This window comes from Phyllopteryx taeniolatus, chromosome 11 (assembly GCF_024500385.1).
Source record: "Phyllopteryx taeniolatus isolate TA_2022b chromosome 11, UOR_Ptae_1.2, whole genome shotgun sequence".
Taxonomy (NCBI): Eukaryota; Metazoa; Chordata; class Actinopteri; order Syngnathiformes; family Syngnathidae; genus Phyllopteryx; species Phyllopteryx taeniolatus.
This window is the reverse complement of record NC_084512.1, coordinates 26,822,270-26,845,409: the sequence shown is the minus strand read 5'-3', so window position 1 is coordinate 26,845,409 and position 23,140 is coordinate 26,822,270. Positions and strand designations below refer to the sequence as shown.

At 38.3% G+C, this 23,140-nt stretch overlaps 1 protein-coding gene across 29 annotated transcripts in view; it reads left to right on the top strand.

Annotated features, from left to right (window-relative positions):
* The first annotated feature begins 3,707 nt into the window (after positions 1 to 3,707).
* The window catches only part of arhgef33 (Rho guanine nucleotide exchange factor (GEF) 33), a 102,791-nt gene continuing 83,358 nt past the window's right edge, over positions 3,708 to 23,140 (top strand). For 11 of the 29 annotated variants that reach the window (XM_061789146.1, XM_061789145.1, XM_061789144.1 and 8 more), the window contains exons 1-3: positions 5,454 to 5,775; positions 13,837 to 13,888; positions 22,367 to 22,462. The gene's annotated coding sequence lies outside the window, so the exon portion shown is untranslated. Of the gene's footprint in view, positions 3,798 to 5,431; positions 5,776 to 5,970; positions 6,243 to 13,836; positions 13,889 to 21,100; positions 21,130 to 22,366; positions 22,463 to 23,140 lie in introns of those variants that run through there. The other 18 variants (XM_061789131.1, XM_061789112.1, XM_061789115.1 and 15 more) reach the window with 14 other exon arrangements.

The following is a 23,140-nucleotide window of genomic DNA, read 5'->3' as shown; positions in this document are numbered from 1 at the left end:
TTCTCTCCCGCAGTTCTGAGATTTGGGTGTGCGTTGTTTTTTTTTTTTACGGGTTCTCAGACTTCTTCACATATCCCGAAAACGTACGTTAGGTACATTGAAGACTTAAATTGTGTGAATGGTTGTTTGATTATATGTACCCTGCAATTGACCATGTCCCACGGCCTAAGTCAGCTTTGCGATAGACAATAGTCAACTTACCTGCAACTCTTATAAGAACAAGCACGATAGAAAATGGATGGATATGCAGTATGCTAAATCTGGTCAAATAAGTGGGTCAAAGTAGTAAGCCCTGAGGAACCCCATCAGTTTGGCTCAGGCTTTTTTCATCAACACAGTGTTGCCGTAATATAAATGTAAAAATGTGTTTATTATTGTGCATATAAACCCTGCATTTCATCCTGCCGAGAGCCATTTTTAGCATTTTGACACTCTCCTGTAGCTAAATGATAATGATAATAATAATGCCACCGCAGAAGGGTACTGATGATGGGAAATGGGAGAAATGTGATGGTAACCATGGAACCAGACGTTGAACTGTGATATGCGATAAATGAACAAATCTCTGACAGTATCAAGCAAAAAAAAAAAGACTACAATGAAAACCATATTCGCGGTTCGGCATTCACAAATTTGCCTGTTGCCTGCGATTTTCGGGGGCACTTATCCTCCATTCTTCGCTGACAAACTCACCTGTTTTCGCCATGTCTAATATACAAAATGTTGCTTTGGCGTCATCTTGTTGGCAAGCAACTATGTAGAAGTGAGGGGAGAAGCTTCATTTAGTCAGGCCATAGTCTTTGTCTCACGGGTTTTCGCTGTTCACAGCAAAGTCCGTCCCTACCCTCGTGGTTGACTTTATTATCATTTATAATAGATGTATAAATCTTTATTATTATTAATAATAATAACAATGACTTGGTCAAGTTGTACATGGATTGTGCAAGTATACGTCATGTTTTGGCCTTTCAGCATAATTCTAATTTAAAAAAAGTTATTTTTGTCATCGTAAAGTGAGACACGACAAATATTTCAACCCGCCACTTTGATGGTGGTTGAAAACTAAAGTATAAATAGCTTTTCAAAACAAAAGCATGGCAGGTATGTGCGGTACGTTGCCTCCATGTTTTTTTTTTTTTAAATTACTTACGGTTTTAAGTCGAAGGATACTTCCAGTACTAACTCTTACCTCACACAGTTGGGTCATTCTTCAAGTTCTTTCATCACACGTTGTCTGGATGTTCAAAAAGGAAGAGTGATTGTGCAACCCTCGCCAATCCAATTGCATTTTTTTTTTTTCCTGAGCTGTGTTTATATCAAAAATACTGTGCTACATTCTGCTGATAGAGGAAATATTTGCGCAGAAAAAGGAATGCTTGTCCTGAAACAAAGAAGAACCAACCCAGGTGGCCTCCGCCTTTCTCAATACCAACTCATAATAATTATCATCGCAATCATTCCGATCACAGCAGCTTTCTTCCTGCAGACATCGTGTCACGTTTGTTTTCATAATAAGCCAACGTGGGAGTGTCGCTGTGAGCCTTTCTCACGTCTCGCAACACAGGAGTGTCTCACGGTCAGCTTGTGGTGAACCGGAACAAAAGACCACACCTTTGCGTCAGTGTTTTTCTTTTTACCTGTACATTGCACAACATTAGGTAGGTCTGCACGATCAAATGATTTCCAATGTTAAAATTGAGCCATCACAAACATGATTTTGACTACTTGAACAGTTTGGAAAAAGCTGCTCTGAAAATAAACAGAATTCTGTTTCACGTTTGGCTTAAAATGAAGCACGGCGGTGCCTTGCGATGCAAGTTAAATTCGTTCAGTGACCATGCTCGAAACTCAAAACACTCGAATTTCAAATCATCTTTCCCCGTTCAAATGAATGGCGATGCCGTGAATCTGTTCCAACCTCCTCCTGTACTTTTTATAAACATATGGAAATAACATGATTTAATAGAACAATAAAAAAAACCATTTTGTGCATTATGAGTAATTCATTGTGATTGTGCGGCTCCTTCTGGTGTGCGCCTTGACAACCTGGGGGTGGCATAATACAGACACAGATCTACATGGAGACGGTCACAACTCCTCAGTATGCTGCAGTTATGTTTTTCGGGGAGCTTAGTGAATATATATATACCTGTAAGTATTGTCATATTGTCTGTCTACATGTGTTGCTCCACCCTTTGAGTTCAAATATCCATTGCTGCAAGGGTTTTGAGACGGATGCTGTTCCTTAGCCCGTCTATGGCTTTTATCATTGTTTGTTAGCCTTAAGCTAAGTGGACCTTCAAAAGGCAAAGCTATTTGGTTCTTATATATGCAAAACGCGCAATTCTTTGTTTTATGTTTCGTTTGAAAGTCAACTTCAACTGGGCGTGGCAATAAGCAGCTTGAAATCGGTGACTATCTGCTAAACTGGTGCATGTTGTGAAGTGAGCTGACTTGAGTATTTTGAATACAGCAGGACCAATGATTGCAGAGTGACTCCGGTCTTCAACTGAGAGGAGGGGATGCAGTGGATCTGAACTCCTCGCTCGCCCTTGCTAACATGTCTAGATTCTATCTTGCACGAAAATGTGCATTTTAGCTTGGGCGTCGCTCCTATTACTTTCGTTCGTCATTTCCCACGCACGGTCTCTCCTCGCAACTGGCACGTCCTGTAAACAATCCTAAAAGAAAGTATTCCCGCATGACTCGAGGTTACCTACAGTAGAAGACGTGAAAAGCGCCAGGCGTCTGCCCACACACTCCGGCCTTGAACACTTACAGCATCTATAATTATGATAAGATGAACGAGTGGACAATATGACAATTGAGCTTTTCATGAAGTTGTTTCGTCGTTTTCTATTTCGGTTTTTTGTGATTAATCTGTTCCGAAAAGACTGACTAAAACCAAAATACGAAATCCAGAGCAATATTTCTCACAGGAAATCACGTAAATACAATTAATCCGTTCCAGACAACCAAACATATTAACAAAAACAATTATAGATTGGATTTGGATTTGATATTTAGATCTAGAATAAAAAATAACAATCTCTTTACATCCAAAAACAATGTGAAATAAATGTAAAAACCAAGCGGACGTACGAACCAGGAGAAAATGTCTACCCTCCCCCCACCCCCCAAAAAAAAAACAAGGTTTCTAACCAAATCATGAAAACTAGGGCATAGGAAACCTGAGGTTCCACTGTGTATGTAAATAACAGTGTGCCTCAGAATCCTCTTTTATTTGCCAAGTATGTCAAAAACACACAAGGAATTTGTCACTGGTAGTTGGACAGCATGCTGTTTCACCACTTCTCACACTTAACTGAAACACGAGCCGAATGACAGCTGAAGAATGCATGCTGACCCAAGGTCAAAGGTTACTAAAAGTAACTTGTCTTACAAAAAAAAAAAAAGGGCGTTTGGTCGCCCGCTTAAAAGTGTGATGCAGACCATAGAAAATGAAATTGATCGTTTCACATTGTTAAACGGCTACCTCTCTGACAGTTTACAGTAATGTACAAGTGTTCTGCGTGGAGGATATTTCAAAATACAATCAGTTTCAAAATGAAGAAAACAAAACAAAAACAAAACTTGTGTAATTCCTGTCTTTCATGAGGGAGGATGTCATCACATCTGCACTTCCCCCACCCTTCTCCTCACCTTGCAGGAGGTCACCACACTGCAGTTACTTCACCTCGCAGTCTATTCTGGGAACTCCAACCAGGTAATTTTTTGACGTTCTGCCTCAGAATGGAGAAGTGTGACTGCGCTTTTGTAAAGAAGTGGAAAGCATGGTGAGTTTTTGTGCCCTTTCTGGCACCACTTCTTGTTTGACTTCCTCTGTGACTATGAAAATGGGCCCAATGTAGTGGCCTGCCAGGCGCAGCTACTTTTAATATTATCTGCATATCGAGAGGAAGCCAGATAAGCACACACCCGCACACACCCACACACACACCCCCAGATGCTAGTTTTACTCTGTCTTAAGATGGTGTCTAGTTTGTAGCTTTTCCATGCATCTAACTATTTTCTCATACCATTTTACACACTTTACAGCCGAAAACAAGGTTTATTACTTTGTCCCACTTTGGTTGCCTATTTTACATACCGTCTTGCGTAAGATATTTGACATAGCTTCTGTGTTATGGAGTTGTTTGATGCCTTGAAACCTTCAGACCACTCAAAAGATACATCAAGACAGTTTTAGCCATTAGGGTCTACTACTTCGCGCCAGTTTTTTGTTTGCATTTTGCATTCTGTGTGGCATGATATGGTTTTTCGTGAATTCCCTTAAAATCCTGAAAACAACAACAAAAATGCATCTAAGAAAACAGCTTTAGACTGACTGATGATGGTGTACGTCAGGGTTCGCTACACTGCCCCGCTTTTTTTTGTCTTTCTCCTTTACATTTGCATACTTGTATTGCATATATTTGATAGTCGTTAATATGTAATGTAGGATCAATGGTCAAGTGTCACAGTTCTAGCTGTAATAAGCTCAGTACAACCTTGAAGACCAATCACACAATTGACTGATTCGTCCTCAGGATCTAATACTCTGCCCCATTAAAAAAAACAACAACATTTTTTCTAATGATGAATACTGACTTTTGTCACCTCTTGGACTATTTACTACTTTATGAAGACAGGGTGGTATGGGAAAACACCATAACAGAAATAAATGACTAAACACTGCCTCTCTCTCTCTCTCGCTCTCGCTCTCTCTCTCTCTATATATGCATATATACACACACACTGACACACATCTGAATAACCATTGATGAGGGCGATGAATTCGTAAGACGTTGGGACATGAGTGTGTATGAATAAACTTGTTAAAACAGGCCAATGAATGAAATGTTAAAATATTTTGCCTTTTTTTTTTTTTTTTTTTTTTTTTTAGGAAATAAAAATCGTTTTACACCTTTTGCTCAATTTATATTTTTATACACAAGAAAACTGAATGTTGCACACCTTCCGCAAAAAAATAAAAAATAATTACAAATATTTTAAATATTTAAATAGAAGTAAAAGTGCCAGCACGGTGGCCGACGGCTTAGCACATCTGCCTCACAGTTCAGGGGACCGGGGTTCAAATCCCGGCCCCGCCTGTGTGGAGTTTGCATGTTCTCCCCGTGCCTGCGTGGCTTTTCTCCGGGCACTCCGGTTTAACTCCCACATCCCCAAAACATGCATGAATTGAAGACTCTAAATTGCCCGTAGGTGTGACTGTGAGTGCGAATGGTTGTTTGTTTCTATGTGCCCTGCGATTGGCTGGCGACCGGTTCAGGGTGTACCCCGCCTCCCGCCCGTCGTTAACTGGGATAGGCTCCAGCACGCCCGCGATTAAAAGTAAATGGATGGATGGATGGATGGCTAGAAGTAAAAGTGCTCCCCAAATCCATTCAAGTCACGTGACTGCACGGTGTCCAATGAATGACGTGTCTCCATTCATGGTGGGTGGAGGTTGTGGGCGTGTGACCAGAAGTTGATACTCGAACTCGGCGAATCGTGCAGCAGCTTCACTTGAATGGCGTTTGCAGGGACGTTTGCTGCAGGGAGAAAAAGATCGACGTGGTTTGGGCATTATTATTATTATAATTAGTAGTAGTAGTAGTATTTTTTTGTTAAAAATATAAGTGCATGGCGCTTTTTTTTTTTTAATTTTTTTTTTAAGAAATACAAAAGTTGTAAGCAAATACGTGTTGCGTTTAAAACAGAAAGAAAAGTAAAGAAAGTTTGGGGCCCAAACTTTGCTGCTGCTGATGTTGTGTAAGTTCACTTTCTAAATTAATTCAAAGCAAGTGTGTGCGCGCGCGATATGATAAGAAAGTGTGCGTGTGTGTAAAACAGCTTCGCTCGGCCTTCCTCTTCCCTTTTTTCCTCTCCGTTCAAAACTTTCAATTCATCGAAGCTAAAATTTCCGAGTAGGCCGGATGTACCATGAAGACGGCACAGCTGATCCGCTCTCTTCATTCTCAGGTGGTGACGTCACTGCGCGTGGTGCATGGAATCTTGTGACATTCCGGGAATGTTTTCTTCGTGTGTGTGTGTTTTGTTGTTGTGGCCCACTTTTATACACACAGTGGGGAGGTTTAATGAATTCGTCAAGTCCACGGATACGCGTAGTTAAAGCAGAACGGGAGTGTTACATTTAGAAGTTCGAAAAAGCTTCACGGCCAGGAAGTCGCTGAGAGAGCTGCTGCGTTCAGGCGTTGTGGGGAAACTACTCCATCCGGGTGAATAACGACTCGTTTCTTTCAAATGTGTTAGCAGTGAATATTCTCATTTTCGTCGTGTATTTGTAATGTGCTAAATAGCGGAATTAGAGAGGAACACAGACAAAAAGAAGCAACAAGTCCATTTAGGTTTAGCAGGGGGGAAACTTTTGCGACACGAGCGAGATGCCCCTCCTGAATTTCAGATCGCTAAAATCAAAAATAAGATGAACGATTCTCAACTGGCGCCTGGGTGGCTCCAGCAGCTAGTCAAAATAAGACAACGTAGACGACATTGATATAAGACAATGGTGGGCAAACTTTTCTCAAGGGTTACGGAGGAAAAAAAAGCTAGTGTTAAAAGTCATATAGTTAATTATAATAGAAAATATTCATTTATTCTCATTTTTAATTGTATTAAACTAACTTTATCATTGTTTTAAAAATTTAAACATATACAAAAGTATTTGCCCATTAGTTCTATATTTACAATAAACCAATTAACCAGTTGAATAAATACGTTTTCAGTAACCTTTTGGGGAAAAAAAAAAAAATCAATGAAAGAAAATTTGCCCACTCGGGTCTAATAGAGCTTTTTTCAACTTTTTTTTTTTTTTTTTTTAAATATATAATTAGCTGAGTTGAACTTTTATCCAACTTTGGGACAATGTGGCATTTGAGAACCTTTGATCAAGATTCACTTCAAGGACATCAGGCTCGTTTTGTGTGTGTCAAAACACCAAAGGCATGCGATGATATCAGCTTCCCAAGGCCTAGCAGGAAGCTCCTACGCTTGAGCAAAGCACGATGCGTCTAATATTGGGACAGGGATTTGGGGGGAAAAAAAAAAAAAAAAGAATGTGTTCGATGACAACTTGAACAAACAATCCACTAAATGTTGATACAGTTTCTATTTGGTCAATTAAATTAAGTAAATTACAGACACGTTGGAGTTGGAGTCTCGAGGGTTTTCTCCGGGTACTCCCGCTTCCTCCCACAAACATGAATATTGGGTTCATTGAAGACTAAATTGTCCATAGGTGTGAATGGTTGCTGTAGCTCCTCTCACAAGCACAATGAATACATGTTTAAGTCCCATTGACTTAGCATTGTGTGACGCTAAGCCCAAACAGGCTAATCACCGTGCTGCCCAAAACATGTTAACAGTGTTAGCAATTAAGATCATAGTCATGAATATTTCTATTTATTCATCTCGTCTTGATGTGGCGTTCACATTTCCGACCGTACTTGAACTTGTGCTCCTCCAGCAGGCTGCAAAAGGTTAGCATGGTAGTGGGACTTTCAAAATGACACAACGCGTCACGTGGGCTTTCCCTGTCCCACTTTACTCCATTCATGTGGCTAACACACATACCAGCCGGATGTGAGGTGTGTGTGTAGCCGGATGTGAGGCGTGGGTGTGTGTGTGTGTGTGCGTGTGTCATAGATACGTGGACAATAGCTGGGTGTGTTTGCATGTTTTATTTAGACGGGCTTTATTTAAACAGGATTGTTGTTTGGGATCACATTGTATTGTGTGCGTGTCATTGTGTGACAGCAGTTTCCTGGTTGTGCGATTTGAGTGAGCTCAAACTTGCTCTTGATGTCTGCTACATTGAAGTGTAGTGTTGTTCCTATGTGTGTGTACCTAATGATTTGACCCTAGTTACTTGCCAGTCGCCCTTGTGCTCCTGGTCACCGTCACCTGTTGCTAGGCAGAATCGGCAACTGTGCCCCCACGATACACCAATCAAGCTGACTACATTGTATTTGGCAGCCCCACACTGCTGCCCCAGGAGTGGGGAGACGGGTAACCGATACTTAGCACCTTGAGAACCTCTACCGATTGTTTTGCTTCTTTCACAGTTTTAAGCATTAGCATTTAGCAGCAACAGGAAGTATGCCAAAGTGTAGTCTTATGCATGTGTTTTTTTAGAAGCATTTTGCAGTCCTACTTAGGACTTTTCACAATCTTTCACTGTGGTTGGGTTTCAATTGTTAGCATTAGCATGTAGCATTTAGCGTGGACTATGCCTATTTTGCTTGTTCATATGATTGTGTGCAAGGTGGTCAGTACTTCTAAAAGCTCCACTTATGCATGGGTTGAGACTCTTCGCTTATGTTAGCAATAGCATGTAGCATTTGGCATTGAAGCAAATTTTTCGGATCTGTCAGCTACTACAGCGACTTTAAGGCACCTCACCCATAAAGCTTTAAAAAGGGGTGTGGGCTCGACAACACGACTTGGACGCGAGTCAGACTCGAATCATGAATTTGATGACTTTAGACTCGACAACACGACTTGGACTTGAACAGCAACGACACGTGACTTCACTCGGACTTAAGCCCATTGACTTGAAAAGAAAGAAGGATTATTGCAACAAAACAAAAAAAATCCGCATTCGCATTGTGGGAATTGCGTGGCTTGACGTCACCGATGCTCATTTTTCATTAGCATTAGCAGCTAGCTTTGTGAGCGATCACGCAAATGGTGACACGGCGGGCCGGCCATGCGCTATCTGGGCTTCCTGTTCATTACAGTCTGGTTTAGTCAGTCGAGTGTTCTCAATAATCAGTCTTGTATTTCTTATTTGAATTCACTTTATTTACCAGTCTGCACACAGCTAGCATCTATTCAACATGAAGCTACATTCTTCTTCGTCTCTTTCTCTTCTTCTATGCTTTTTGATGTAATATTTTTATGCAGTGGCCCCTAGTGTTGGATAAAATTGTGCCTTCTTAACAAGTTAACAAACATGTTCCTCTTTTTTTTAAAGCTTTATTTTTTTGATACATACAAGAAATGCCAGGTTTAAACTGAAATCTATTTATATTTGTGTTTGAAATTGCCTCACTCGAAATGTTTGTAGACAAGAAAATGCAGTTTCCTGCTATATGCAAAATGTTAGCATTAGCATGCAGCATTTTAAAATGGACATTTTGCTCATTCAAGTGAAAGGGAGCTTGGCATGTCGCTACTGCGGCCACTTTAAGGTGCCTCATTGAGTGAGATTAGCATTAGTATTTGTGGGAATTAGCATGTTTCAATAGTTTGAACAAGAAAAATAAACAGAGGACTTTTTGAAAGCTCTCCCAAGGTTGTGTTCAGACTGTTAGCATTGGCATTTAGCATTGATGATGCTAATTTTGACCATTCAAATGAATCGAAGCTACTGCGACAACATTAAGAAGTCTCACTCGCAAAGCTCACTGGTCAGATTAGCATTATCCGTGAATTATCATGTATCATACATTTAACTCCAATAAACAGGAGCTTGGCAATTAGCTACCGGAACCACTTGAAGGCATCTCACCGTGTTGGATTAGCATAATTGGCAATAAGCATGTAGGCATAGTTTTAAGAAAAATGCAAGCAAACTGTAAAAACCATGAAGTCAAATCAGCACAATTACTAGTTACACCGACCGGCAAGCACTTTCTTGCAGTAACTTCTCATCTTCAACATCTTGACTTTTTAGGAACTGGAATCCCATTTAAAGGCGGTGTTGATGAGTCAATGGGATTTCGTAATTTTTGGCTCATCGCAATAATAACGCCTTCACGTACTATTGTCTGAAACTGCACTGGAGAGGACATAATACGCTAAAGGCCGTGTGTCAATATTTGCATTTAGCACGCGCACATATGTTTCATCGGTAGTATGTTTGCTCTAACAAATAATATTTGCATATATATATACAGCTCATATTTTTTTCCAGCAGTTTTTTTTAAATACTCACAGGCCGCTTCATGAGGGACACTTACATCCAAAAGTCAGCCTTTAACAGAATAGTCATCAAATAAATGCAACAATATTTATGTAGGGGTTGAAAATATAATATTACGGTGTAACAAAATCACAATTCCTTTTTAAGAACTGTCCTATAGCACCACTCAGCGTCAGAAAGGCGAAATTACATCCTTTCCAAACCTAACACTGCAGCGCAACTCTTCCGCCATCTGCTGTACAAGTGGAGAACTACATCTTATTAAAAAAAAATAGAATCTTCCTCTTTCCATTTTCGGCTATTTCTGTTGCCTTATAGATGAAATCATTTCATATGTATGTAAATCGAAGCAGATCATTTTAAGTCTTATGGCATCACTTACTTTTTGACCCTCTCATATATATATATAAAATAGGAAAAAAATCATGACAAACATTTTACCATGATAGAGTGCATTTGTATGTGTGATTTCTGTTCTAGTTTTTTTATTTGTTGACGACGGGGCAACCAGCGAAGACGAAGCGAAGTTGTAATCGTGTGGGCGGTATCGATTTGACCGCACGTGGCCTGTACCTTTTTGAAGTCTCGCTCCCCTTTGGGAATAGGCGCTATTGATTGGTCGACGCCGTCGGCTGCGTGTATTGATTGGTTGAAATGTGTCAAGTGAAGACAATGTGAGTGGTGAGAATTCTTCAGGGTTTCGTTCTCACACGCACACACACACACGCGCGCGCGTGTTCGTGTGTTTGTTTGTTGACTCTTAACAGAAGAAGTCAGTGGTGCGTTCACTGTCACTGAGTAAATTTGTCAACTTCTGCTTGTTTTTCAACGTTTTATTACACAACACTTTAATAGGATTACGGGTCAAACACTCCCTTTTTGCTCTGAATATTTATTTTTTTCCCCATCAATTAGCATTTCAAATTATTTAAATTTAGCACAACTCACAATAATGACAATTGAATAGAATGTAAAGAATTGAACAGTTTGTTCACTGTGATGAACTCATTGTGTGGCTCCTTCTGGTGTGTGTCACTTGGCCACCGGGGGCAGTGTAATACAGTCATGCAGACACAAACAAAGAAGAGTTTTGTAACTACTCATGACTCAGTAAGCCGCAGTATTAGTCGTTATTCGCAGAGGATAAAGAATATATGTCATAACGCCACCACATTTATGCTGTCCGTTAGCCCATCTATGCCGTTTCCCATTGTGCATTAGGCTAGTGCGCTCAAAGGTAAATTTGTTTTGTTTGATGTTTAGTTTGACATTAAACTTCAACAAGGAGAGGAATTCAACATTTTGAAGCCTCCTTAAAAAAAAAAATATATTTTTTTAATGTATTCACCATTTGCCAAACTGCAGTTGGCAACAATGTACTAGCTTAAAAAAAAAAAAAAAAAAAAAAAAAACATTTGAGTGGAATGTTAAGCTCCAATTGGAGAGTTTCCGCTTTCCCAGCAGTTTTGAATGCAACATTTTTTTGGAACGCTTCCTCCTGATAAAATAAATTCAATAACATTAATATTGACTACTTTATAATGCTATTCATATGAAATAAATACACGCGAGGACTCATTGTGTTGACCAAGACTTTTCGCACTTTTGGGAAATCGCGCTTGGTGGTCGGAATCAGTAGACGCAGGCGGGTACTTTCGTACTCACACTTCATCCCATTAGACCGCACACACACACACACACACACACACACACACGCACACGCAGATAAGACAAAAGTCCAGTGTGTGTGTGTGTGGTCTAATTAAAAGCACAAAGAGCCTCGTCTCCGAGTAACCTTGGAGACTAAAAGTGTTTAGACTCCCGAGGAGGTGAGTCAGACTCTTCTCAGCCAGCCTGACTCATGACGCCGGACACAAAACGGCAGGAAGCAGACACACCGTGGAACTAAATCCAATGGGAATCTGTTGTCAATGGCCTTACCTGGATAATTGAGGGCCCCGAAAATGCAAGCTTTAATTAAACACACAGTGCATGATGTGAGGTGGGATTTCACGAACAATAGAAATAAAAAAAGGACAGTGGAAATAAAAAAAAAATAAAATGAATAAATAAATGTAGTCCACGAAGCGCTCTGCCGCGTGACTCCATTTGCACAATGTACGCGTTTTATGATTACGGGACGGATCGTCACACCAGTTATTTGTCATAACAGCCACCTTGCACAATAGAAATTAACAATGCCTGGAAAGAATCCTAAGACTCAAAAATATGGCATGGTGGGTCACAGATGGATACATCCAAGTGCGCAGTGGCTATAAAAAGTCTACACAGCCCTGTTCAAACCTGCCAGGTTTTGAAAGATTTTCAACAGGGGAAGTAAAAAGAAAAACAACCAGCGTAATGTGGTTGCACAAGTCTGCACACCCCTTTTGAAGTGGGCATGTGGCTTTGTTCAGAATGAACAAATCACATTCAAACTCATTTTCAACGGGAGTCAGGACACGGGCCACCGTTTAAAGTGCCTCGGATTAAGCACAAATAGAGCTTAGCTGTTGTAGGCTTTTTTTTAAAATGTATTTTATTTATTATTATTTATTTTTACAGCTGGCTTCGTACTGTACAGTACTGTACGTGTCATGAGTAATGCAATTACTCCTCTTGGCATTCACTTATTTTTATTTACAAATTAAAATAAAATAAATAAATGAAAAAAATCATGTGAAAAATTTTCCTTTCAACTTTTTCACATTTCCGAAAATGATTTTAAAAAAACTTGAAATATCTCAAATTTTATTTCCAATTGTTAAATCAAATCACGCAACAAAATTTCATTTTTTTTTACAGTAAAACATAATTTAAAATAAAAAGTGTAATATGCTGTAATATTTAACTTAAAACATTTTAAAAATAAAAATCATGTTTCCGCGTTTATATTTTAAAGAATTCATAAAACTAATATTTCATGAAATCATTTTAAAATAAAAACAGTGTGATAGCTTATAAAATTGAATTATTTTAAAAAACGGGCATTAAAAATGTGACAAATTTTCATTATACTTTTTTTTTTTATATAAAAAGTGATATCTTGTAATGGTCAACTTAAAACATTTTAAATAGGTTGTTTCACCATTATTTTCTTTCTTTAACTGTTTTACATTTAAAAAAATTATAATAAAAAAAGTGTATCATGTAAGATACAATTGAAAACATTTGTAAAGAAAAAAAATGTGTGTATGTGGCAACATTTTAACCTCTTGTAACCTTTTGATTTCAGCTGCGTTTAATTTTACTATAAGAATGAGCGGCAGGCCAATAAAAAAAACCCCGCAGCTGGCCGCAAACGGCCCCTTGGCCAGTGATCGGCCACCGTAGGGCTTTGACCCCGTAACAGATTATTTCCATTTCTAACGTGTTCAGAAATGCAAATAAGCGGCCTCCCAGCATGCTTTGCGCAGGGCTTTCCACTGTGCGGCTGTGAACCGAAACCTGCATTTCATCCTAAGAGATCCCAAAAATCTCCTGGGATCCCTGGGAAAAGGGAAGCTACTTGTTTTCCTCTCTTGCGCATAGGGTCACACGCTCGTCTTCCCCCCCCCCCCCCCTCTTCTCATGACATGTATACACTCAGAAGTCATAAGTGGAGAGCGTTTCGGCGGGGGTGCGTACGTCTGAGGAAGCTGAAAATGACTCAGTTGGAACCGCACTGCTCATTCGCTTCATTCTTTCCTCCTCTCATCTTCAGGTTCTCTCCATTCTTTCCCTTCTCCCCCTCCGTTCTTGCCATGATCTCATCCCCCTCTCTGCCCTCCGAGCCTCTGCGAGACGTGTGTACATCGTTTGTGCGTGCGTGCGTGGGAAGAGGACTCTCCTCCCTCGGCTGTGATTAAAACATTCCTTCTCTCTTTTTCTCTTTCCGACTCGCTCAGTTTGAAGTGAGGAGCCACTGTTGAAGAAGACGACGACGAAGAGGCGCAAACAGTGAGTGAAAATCATCCCCAAAATCTGCTTTTTTTTGTTTTGTTTTGTTTTTTTTTTTAATCCCAAAATTTGTTGCGGAATGATGTCTGGAGCTGCGCCGGTGGTCTGTCTCAGCTCGGTTTGGCAGCGCTGTTGCATGTTTGTTTTTGGGGTAGGGTGATTACGAAAGAGAGACCCTGAAAAAGTGATGCTGCGTTTATTTATTTATTTTTGGGGGGAAGAGGTCATGTGATTGGTGATGTCATCACAGCTACTGGTTGATGCCAATTGACGGAGGGGTGTCGCCATTTGTCGAAAGTCAGCGAGCTTAATGCTAACGTATAATGGTAAAAGCTATAGAAAGGCTAACGGAAATTAGCATCAATGTTACAGTAATTATAAACCTTCAAACAACTGCTACTTTACACACGGAGCAGCGACACATACAAACAGAGCATATGACGACGCTCACAGGCATATTCTCTTTTTTTTTGTGTGTCTCTATTCTTCTTGCGCTTAATTATATACTGCATCTCTTCCAGTAGAGCTCAGTGCTGCCCGTTGTGGCACGACATGGTACTACGTGGAAGGCGCACAACTCGATTCCGACTTGCCCGTATACTGTCAAAAACCTGTTAAAAGTGATTGCTTACAAACTTGTGATGTAGCAGGGCAGCACAGTCGATGAGTAACAGGTTGAAATGACTGGGGGGGGGGGGCGGTTCTGTCTTTTTTTTCTTCCCCCCCGCCTAATGCAAACGCCAATTAAGGCTTCCCCCCCCAAAAAAAGCAACTATTTACAAGCGAGCTTCAGTGAATATTTGCATTTTCACTCGCGCAGGCAGCACTTCACCACCAAGACGCTGAATTGCTACTTAATTGAGCGGACACATTTGCAAACACAAATACCTTCCCGCTCAAAACATCAAGTCCACATTTGAACCACTGAGAACTAGAGTGGGCCAAGTCCATTTTTTTTCAAAGTCAGTTTTGTCGCGCGCCACACTGTGCCGTAGTTCCGGTTTCCCTGAGCGGGCCGTTATGACTGTGAAAGCATATAAATGTATAGCTGCCTCTATTTTTACATATACACCAAAAATGTATGGATAATTAGTTTCGAAGTATGAAGTCAAGGAAAACAATTTGCTCAACTATTGCTCAATTTATTTGAAAAAGTGTTTTGGTAACAAAAATGCTTATCTCGTAACGTTATTAGAAGTGAAACCAATCTTCGATCCGAGTTTAGTGAGGAAAAAGTAGATTCACATAATTTGATTTCTCGGGCCACACAAAATGATGTGGTGGGCCACATCTGGACCCCGGGTTTTGAGTTTGACACCTTTGCTTTCGTATAATAGTGGTGTAAGTCCAAACATCCGTCAAATCTATCGACATTTCACGAAAGATGACAAATAACACGCACTTCCACTAACATGCAGATGTGGTGCCACGCAAGCTAAAGCACTGCTTGCTTAAAAAAAAGCACAAAACTCATTTAGTTTTAAACTTATATCCTATGAATACAATTATGTTATTTATACATAATGTACTCTGTTATATAAATGTATCAAATTAATAATTGTATGATAACACCCAATATAAAGCTTTTGAATTGTGGGAACGGGAGTTGGCCCAGCGTTGCACCGACGTTAATTCGGGAAACGTGCCTTGTGTAACGAATGACTGCCCCCTGGCTGTCAAAATTGGAATTCAACCTTGATGGAGACGACGATTTGCTCAAAATATATTCTCTGTTCCTCACCCAAATGGAGTTAGCCCGCTGTCGTTCTCAGTGGCTCCGTTTTCCCAAACTCTTACTTTGAATTCACTGAAGCACTCACCCTTTACAGATACATGTTGTTGTTGTTGTTGTTGTTGTTTTTTTTTTTTGCTTCGTACGCGTCCAGATGAGGTGGTGCTGCTGGTTTTGCATCACCGAGAGAGAGAGAAAGGGGGAGGGAGGGAGGGAGAGAGAGAAAGAAGAGAAGAGCGTGGGTGGAGGCGAGTGGGAGGTCTGGGACACGGATGACTCAGTGGGCCTGTGTTGCCGGGTAGTTTGGCAGGAAACGCACCCGCAACCCCCCACTCGAACGCCTTGCTACGCTCCACCCTACCACCTTTCACCTCTGAAAACTTGACCTCCAACACTGCTCAAGAATTTGGGGGGGCGGGGGAATAAAAAATACCGCCCAATGAAAAGCGCCAAATGGAGCCACAATGTTTGTCCATATTCACATAATAATAATAATAATAATAATAATAACTGCACTGCATCATACTGATGGCAGTTGTTGATTATTATGGTTTTGTTATTATAAAATTGTTCGAATTACTTTTTGCGATTTATTTTTAATAAGTAATAATAGTATATAGTAGTAATGATTTAAAAAAGTTAACATTTTATTTAAATATGTGCTTTTATTTTGTAAGATAATTTAAATGTTTGTAATGTGCATAATTTATTCAAATTATTTTGCAGTTTTAGTAATAGTGATATGAAAATATTTGGATTGATCTTATTAACCATTAACATGATTTGAAACATGAATTGTTATTAAAAGTATTTACTTGTTGCTATTAATTGGATGTTTGCAATATGTAATATACATTTAATGCATTATTTTACCAATCATTTAAATATATCAACCACGGATTGTTTATTCCAGTTATTTCTTTATTTTTATGAATAGCCAGTTAAACCTAGTTGTAATTATTTAATATTTAAATTCTAATTAAAATATGCATGATTTATTTTTCTTGTATATATTAAAACTAATTATTTTATGAAACTATGATTGTTTTTTTTTTTTTAAATAAATTGGTATTTAATTATTTTGAATATTTATGTATTGAAATAGAGTAAATAATTTTACAAATGAATATTATTTCATTAGAACCCCCCCATTATTATCATTTGAAACAGTTCTGATGCAGCATCGAAAAAAGTGGGCATCGTTAGCTTCGCTTCTTTAGCTTTAGCATTGAAAGAGCTTTTTTGGAAAGATGACATTTCTTGTAACGCGTCCTCGTGGTGTTGGTGGGACATGTTGCCATGGCAACCAGACAACGTCACACAATAAGCGCTGTTCCCAACTGCTCCCGTCGTGGTGGTTCATAACGCGGCGCGTATTTCGGCATTGGGGGACCCTCAGCGTCCGTGTGCTGCAAACATTTTGAATATTAATGTTCATCGTCAACAAAAAAAAAAAAAAGAATTCTCTTGTTTCCTAAGCTGGGATAACTCCGCTTCATTTTCTTGACGACATGCCAACAAGTTTGTTTTGCTCATTGCAACTCGTTTCTTGAATCGGGTCAAGTAAGAAGATGGACTAGTCCATTGCATGAGAAGGGAGATTGCTTTCAAGCAAATACAACTTTATTAATCACGTTTGATAGGACTTTTGTAAAAAAAAAATATATATTTTTTATTTTGCGACCCCCCCCCAGGCAAGTCTGCGCGTTTCAGCTAAAAAAAAAAATAATTAAAAAAAAGATTATTCTTGAAGTCTTTGTGTGAAATTCAAATTCAACGTGAAGAAATAGTCGAATGATGAAAATCCCGAAGCGAGCGAACGACTCTGATTCGAAATCTGCGTGGCCGTGTGTGTGCTCTCGTCTACCTTTTTCTTTCGACACACACGCAAGTACGACCGTGCTGTTGTGTCAGATGAGTCAGACGCTGAAATTGTCCTTTTTTTTTTTTTTTTTTTTTGCTTGCTCTCTTGTTCTCTTTTCTCTGCTTCCTGCATCGTTCACTTCAAAGGCAGCAGCAGCTTGAGAAACATCAAGAAAACAAAAAAAAGAGGGGGGAAAAAAAAAAAAATCTACTTTCTTTTCATAGTTACTTTATTCATGTGCCAAGGAAATTCATTGTTCCCCAAAATAAAAACAATGCAAGGCAAATCAGGCCTGAAGTAATACTAATAAACTAATAATCTTTTTTTTTTTTTTAAATACAGAAATAAAAAGTAATCATTCCCTTTTTGTTCAGCATATCAAAGTTTGCATCCCAATCTTTTTTTTTTTCCTGACAGCCCTTTCAATTGACAATTTGACTTGAAAAATATATTTTCAATGTTATGTTCTGAACTCCTGCTTTCTTCTCATGCAGACGTGTCTGACATTTGAGCTCTGTTGCGAACCAAAACAGCAGCCTTTCCGTTCGGGACTGTTCTCTGTCCACCAATTAATACAAAGTCATCTTCCCCAAACTGTCTGTGTGTAATGCAAAGCCACTACTATTACCCCCCCCCCCACACACACACACACAAAATCATACTAAACTATTATGTACAGCAATATAATCTATGATTTGTATTTATTTATTTATTTATTTTTTTTAATTGTTGCTGTGCATCTGTGTATGTCCTAAGTGTAGCTATATATTTTCTAGTGTTTTTTTATTTTATTTATTTTTTGCTGCTGGAGTGATTCAAATTCCCCCCCCCCCCCCCACCCAAAAAAAAGTGAGATTGCTGCAGTGATGTCAATCATGTTATTAATAACAATAATTAAGGAGCAGCCTGTTTGCGCACATGTTGGGTGCAGCAACATCTTGTCTTTGGAGAAGAAAAAACTCCCAACCGCCACAGAGGCTGCCAGTAATGTGACGTCATGAAACTGCGTGTGTGTTCGTATGTGTGTGACGTAGTAGTAGTAGTAGTTCCCCTGACCTCCACTAGATGGCGACTCGTGCCCACGTTTGCAACAGTGAACGTCTGCCCGAGTTTTTAATACCAACGTCAATGCCATATATATATATATAAATACTTATTTCTACAACCGGTCACCATTTAAATTTCAATGATTTTTGTTTGCTTGGTCTCACTTTTGTGGCCGAAACTAAAATCATTTGGCCAAAAGGTGATTAATTCTTTATTTTAATTTTTTTAAATAAATAATTTAAAAAGAGGAAAAAAAATTCACCTCGCAGGAATTAATGACCTTTTTTGTCAAAAGTAGATTGGAATTAATCAATCTCTTATTAATTAGGTTTAGGTGTGCTTACAACTAAATAGTTGGGCAATGGTGTCTTATTATTTTTTCTTTCTTCCTTCATTTTGAATGTTTCTGCCTTTTAACGTACGAGCTTTAGTCACAGTATTTCTTTGATTAAAAACTTCATTATACGAGCACAATGCCAATGATTTGGTTGTATATGCGTGTTTTATTGTGTACGCAATGGTAAATTTGACATTTATTTAATTAGTTTTCCCCTCTCGAACGATTAAAAATCTAACGTCGTTTGAAACTGCAACGTCAACCAAACACGTCTGTTATTTAAAGCAATTTTAATTATTAAAAGAGTGCAAGGTAAAGAAAGGGGGGGGGGGGAGGGGATGACGTATACTTAGTGGTTATTTTAGGCCGCAAATGGAGAATGTTTATCATTTAAAAAAGGAAAAATAACTAACAACAATAACAAAAAAAAAAAGATTATTCGTCATCGATCGAAAGTAACAACAGCGGTGCGTGTTTATGCAAAAAAAAAAAAAAGAAGAGAGCGTTTTAAAAATAACATCACAAATAAATCCGGTTTAAATTAGAATTGCGTGTTGAAATGCGCATTTATGTTTACAACACAATCCAAATAAAAGTATACACGCTTAATTGGGAGTGTTTTAAACGTTCAATAATGTACGTTTGTTGTGTATAAGTGGGGAAAAAAGAGTTTATTTGAATGGACTTAATTCGAAACGTGATTAGAATGTTTAAACTGACAGATATTATTGGATTATTTTCCAGGAAAGACAGTAACATGACTTCGGTTTACCGCATTTTAATCATGGGCAACCGAAAATTATTATTATTATTTTTTTTTAGTGTTTGAACAACAACCGCGCAGCTGTCACAAGAAAAAGTGAAATCATTTCCACATAAACGACAGAAACGAATAAAAAAAAAACCAAATATAAATGACGTGAATTGCAATTCAAGTCATTTTGCACTTTTAGCGGATCACAGCGAACATTTAAACATATTTGTTCGAGTTCTTAATTGCAAATGTTACAATTTCTCCTGCGCTATTTTCTTTCTAATAATGATCATTAAAAAAACATTTTCATCTACTATATCACTCTAGAAATGCTCACGAATTATGTTTTTGAAAAAGCTTCGTTTTTTTAATAATCACGAGTTTCTTCTTTTTTTTTTTTTTTTTTTTTTTTTACAAAAAAAACCAATAAAAAAATATACAACACTAAAGACAAGTACATGTTTGTTGATATAATAACAAGAAGTTATCCGTCATAATAATAATCATCATCAAGAAAATGCAGTCTGCTAAACTTTCTGCGGTTTGATTAGGTTCGAAATTCTCTTTTTGTTCTTTTTCCCACTTTCTCACTCAGCAAAAACAAACAAACAAACAAACAAACAAAGAAATAAAAAGGACACAAGGACGTTCTGTCATGAAACTTATAAAAAGTCCCGTTGAAAAGCAAGCTGCTCAATATGTAAATGATGCGTTTATTCATATTCATATTTTTCAAATGACGTTGACGGGACAACAACTACATTAATATTGACTTTGAGCTCACATATTTGTTGGACTTGTTTTTTTTTTTTTCTTCATATCATATCGGAGCTTGTGAAAGTCCTCGTCATATCCAATTATGAATATGATCTGAGCTTCTTCAATGGTGTGTCTTTTCATATTCATCTTTCAGTTTAAGTCGGCATGCAGAGGACACAAACGCATCGTCATCATCATCATCCTCATATAAAAAAAAAATAAAAAAAAAGGCCTCAAAGCAACTAGTGTAATTCAAATTTTTTTTTTTCCCAAAGCAATTCTATTTTTACAAGACCCAAAAGGCCCAAGTGACTTTTTCTTTTATTGACTTTAAAACTAAAGAAACGTTAAACGTGCTACTTGGGGGAGGTTGTAATCAAACATCTAACTGCCAAACACACTTTATATATTAAATAAAAAAATTAAAAAAAGATGCAGAGTTGCACTGATGCAATTTTCATTTTGTGGTACTGAGAGTGGATAATGTATAAAAAGTTAGCTGGGAGCTAACAGAAGCCTCAACAAAAACGTCATATACTGTAATTATTATGAAACCGCTTCATCATGATGAATCCACATTTATTTTTTACTCTACAGAATAATAATAATAATAATAATAATAATAAAAGACATGTTCACAATATACTATATGATGTAATATAAAAGTGGAAATGGCACTTAAGTGCAAATCATGTCATATTTTGTCATTTTTCTTTTAGGGCCTCAGCAAGCATTAAGGTCAAGTCAGGTAGGCTAATTTAAAAAATAATAATAATTAAAAAAAAAAAGTCATATTGATGTTCGAAAGCTGCTATATATATATTTTTTTATGCATTTGCAAACTTGCTGGAGGGGAATAATTGCATTTTATTTACATGAGTAAAGAAATGAACACAGGAGTTCATGTCAGGCGTTAAAAGGGCATTTGGACACGACTAATGATATTTTTAATCATAACGATCATTCCCGCCCATGGATAACTTTCAGCGAATAAAGCGATTTTTTTGTTTTATAAATTTTAAGACTGCGGACTGTTTTTTCATTGGAAAGTTTCTATTGATGCATGTGTTTTCGTCCACATTTAATGTGAGTGAACCCGCCGATACCCGCGGTCCAGCACCCGCAGAATCACAACAACAAAAACAATAATAAAAAAAAAAAATATATATATATATATATATAATATATATATATATATATATAAAGTTCTTTGAATGGACTGAATTTGAACATGTACATCGGTTGCACCTTATGGAAAAATGGGTGAACTGACTGCCAAAATCATTTTGATCACATTTTAATCGTGTGCAACTGATATACGTGTTCAAATTAAGTACATTCAAAACACTTTTTTTTATTTATTTTTTTAATCTTCCAGTGCATTTGTAGATTTAAAAAAAAAAAATAAAAAATAAGAAATTCTCCCCAATTTATTTTTCAATTGTTGTTTTTGTTTTTTCTGTTTACGGGGAAATCCGACCCTGAACATGCTTATTGGCAGTTTATCCCCTGCTTATTCCAAAATTTCTTGGGTTTAAAAAAAAAAAAAAAAGACAAAATTTAATTCATTTACAGCAGGCATTATCCTCCACGAATACTCAGGAAAAAGTGAGGAGTCGTCTTCAGGTGAAATTTCAGTATGAAACACCATCAATTTTACAGGTCAACTCAACTTGACCTCGTGTAAACTGTTGAACGTTTCAGCCTTTTTTTTTTTTTTTTTTTTTTTTTTTGCGCCCAACTTGCAAATTTTGTGCTTGAATCTCACCAAATGTCATCAGCATGTCGCGACGGAGATCGGAGGAGTCACTGAAAGTTTGTGAGACCTCCTAACATTAAAGACATTTTTCTTTATTTGTGTTTCTAGAATAAATGATAGTGGTTTATAATTTTAACCATAGCGACCATTCCCTGCCATTCAGGGACCATTCAGGCCTATGGACAAATTCGAGCCTAGAATGAAGCCAAAATGTTTTTGTTTTTAGACTGCGGGAGGAAACTGGAGGACCCCGAGAAAACCCGTCAAACACCACACCGGAAGGCCTGACTGAGCCCAGATTTGAACCTAGAACATCACAACTGTGAGGCACACACGATAACCACTAGGCCCGCCGTGCATTCTATCAAACTTGCTTTTTCCTAAACTGTTGCCACAAAGCATACAAGAGCCCAAAATGTTACAATGAAAACACTGCAGGAAGTTTTTATTGGACAGTTTCCATCGATGGCCTGCAGGTGTTTTCGTCCACAGAGCGGAGACGCTGATACTCGCAGTTCAGCACCCGCAGATTGACCTCCACTGGAGGGGGGAAAAAAAAAAAAAAAAAAAGTTCTTTTGAATGGACTTAATTTGAACATTTACGTGGTTGAAAAGGGGATCGAGACGGAGCCCTGCTGCAAATAGCCAGAATCCTTAACTAAATGACCCCCACCCAAAAAGTTATGTTGTTGCATGTAGATGCCACAAGATGGCGAGAAAGCACATTTCTATTAGACAAAGCTGTCCTGACTGAATGAAGCTCTTCTTCTCACTTCTATGTAGTTCCTTGGCCCCAAGATGCCACAAGATGGCGCTAAAGCAGTGTTGGCCTGAGCAAAAAAAAATAAAAAATAAAATAAAACAGCAAATAGGTGAGTTTTCAAGGAATAACAGAAAACCCCTTTAAAAATCCGCAAACAGGCAAATTCGCAAATGCCGAACCACAAAAATTCGGAGGCTAACTGGTGTGTCTGCATTGTGTAGCTTTGCAAACATTATC